Consider the following 2,220-nt stretch of genomic DNA (forward strand, 5'->3'; position numbering starts at 1 on the left):
ATCTGATTTAATTTGATGTATTTAGTCATTCACACTTAATGTTATTATTGATGTGGTTGGATTTCAATCTACCATATTGCTATTTTTAAAAAAATGTGTTCAATCTGTTATTTGTTCCCTTTTGTCTGCCTGTTTTGTGTTGAATACTTTTTTATTTCATCTTATCTCTAGTGTTGATCATTTATGCCTTTAAAAATTTTTTTTTGACAGATAAACAGTTTTTTATTCATCCTCCTCCTCCTCCTCTTCCTCCTCCTCCTCTTCTTCATCTTCCTCTTCCACCTTTTTCTGGGCAACTTTAGTGGAACCCTTTGCACCATCAAACTTTCCTTTAGACTTATAGTCGGCAACATCTTTCTTGTACTTCTCCTTCAGCTTTGCTGCCTTAGTGATGTAAGGCTGCTTTTCACGTCGCTTAAGTTATTCTACATCTCACCCAGCTTTTTTGCCACGTCTCCAATAGAGATGCCAGGGTTTGTGGATTTGATCTTGGGGCGGAATTCTGAACAGAACAGGAAGAATCCAGACGGTGGCCTTTTGGGGGCATTAGGGTCCTTCTTCTTCTTGCCTCCCTTGTCTGGTCCATAATCCTTCCTTTCCCGATCATAGCGCACTTTATCCGCCTTTGCCATTTCATCAAATTTAGCTTTCTCTTTCGCAGACATTGTCTTCCACCTCTCAGAGCATTTCTTGGAAAATTCTGCAAAATTGACAGGGACTTCTGGGTTTTTCTTCTTATGTTCTTCTCTGCACGTCTGCACAAAGAAGGCATAAGCAGACATCTTGCCCTTTGGTTTCTTGGGGTCACCTTTAGCCATCTTGACTGTATTGTTCGCTAGTCTCTAAAAATTGTTAATGCATGCCCTAGAATTTAAAATATACACCATAATTAATTACAATTTATATTCAAATAATATTAGGCTTTGTGTACGATGTAAGGACCTTGCAACAGTAAACTTCTAATTCCTTCCTCCCATCTTTTATTCTCTTATAATCATATATTTTACTTTTACAAAGATGCAACAAAAACATGGTACATTTTTACTATTTTTGTTTATAGAGTTGGTTAACTTTTGTTTTAGAGAATGATTAGAAAATAATTTTAAAATGTTTTTACTTTTATTTTAATCATTTTCACAGATTGATACTTTTTGAGTAGTTCTCAGTTTCTGTTGTGGACCTATCTGTCTGCTGTAGAGCTTCTTTTAACATTTCTGGAGGTACAGAGTTGCCAATAGTGAATTCTTTCAGCTTTTGCTTAACTAAAAACAGTATTTATTTTACTTTCATTTTGAAAAATATTATGATATTACAGAATTCTAGATTTACAGTCTTGTTTTGTTTGTTTTTTTCCTTTCAGCATTTAAAAAATTTCCCCTCTATTGTCTTCTGGATTGTATAGTTTCATAATAAAAATCAGTTGTAATTCTTTCTGGTGTTTTTTTCTTTATATTTTGTTTACAGGAGTTTATATATGTTGTTTTAGGTGCATTTTTGTCCTCCTCCGCTCTCTTTTCCTTTCTCCTCCTCCTCTTTTTTCTAAATTTCTTATGCTTGAAGTACTCTGAACTTGATATTTTTCTTTATTTTTGGAAAACTCTATGCTATTATCTCTTCAGAAATTTCTTATGCTTGCTTCTTTTTCTTATCCTTTGGGATTTTGATTGCAGGTACATTGAATCACTTGATATTGCCTCAGAGTTCTACTCTGTTTTTCTCACTTTTTATTTCTTTTGGTGTTTCAGTTTAGGAAATTTGGATTGACCTGTTTTCAAGTTCACTGATCCTCAGCTGTGTCAATTCTATTTGTGAATCCTCAAAGGCATTCTTTGTCTCTTATTTTTTTATTTTTGGCATTTTCATTCGATTATTTCTTAAAGTTTTCATCTTTCTGCTCAAATTTCTCATATGTTTATTCATGTTCTCCACTAGCCACTGAATTTAAAAATTAATTATAGCTATTTCCTGTCTGCTAGTACCAACATTCAGGTCATTCTGAGTTTGGTTCTGATAGCGTTCTCTCTTAACAATGAACTAATTTTTCTTGCTTTTTTGTCTGTCTCATAATTTTTGTTGATTTCTGGAATCATGTGCAGAATAATTTATAGCTAGAAATAGGCATGCCTTTTCATCTGTCAGGCCTTCACTGTGGGGGTTGAACCAATCTAGTTAGAAGTTCAGGTGGATTTGAGTTTTATTATTCTTACAGGCACCTTCAAT

General features: G+C 33.8%; 1 pseudogene; it reads right to left on the reverse strand.

Moving 5' to 3' along the window:
- Nucleotides 1-222: 222 nt before the first annotated feature.
- Nucleotides 223-837, reverse strand: LOC103262549 (annotated as a pseudogene).
- Between the last annotated feature and the right edge of the window lie 1,383 nt (nucleotides 838-2,220).

This window comes from Carlito syrichta, unplaced genomic scaffold, assembly GCF_000164805.1.
Source record: "Carlito syrichta isolate Samal-C Ts95f unplaced genomic scaffold, Tarsius_syrichta-2.0.1 Scaffold304553, whole genome shotgun sequence".
Taxonomy (NCBI): Eukaryota; Metazoa; Chordata; class Mammalia; order Primates; family Tarsiidae; genus Carlito; species Carlito syrichta.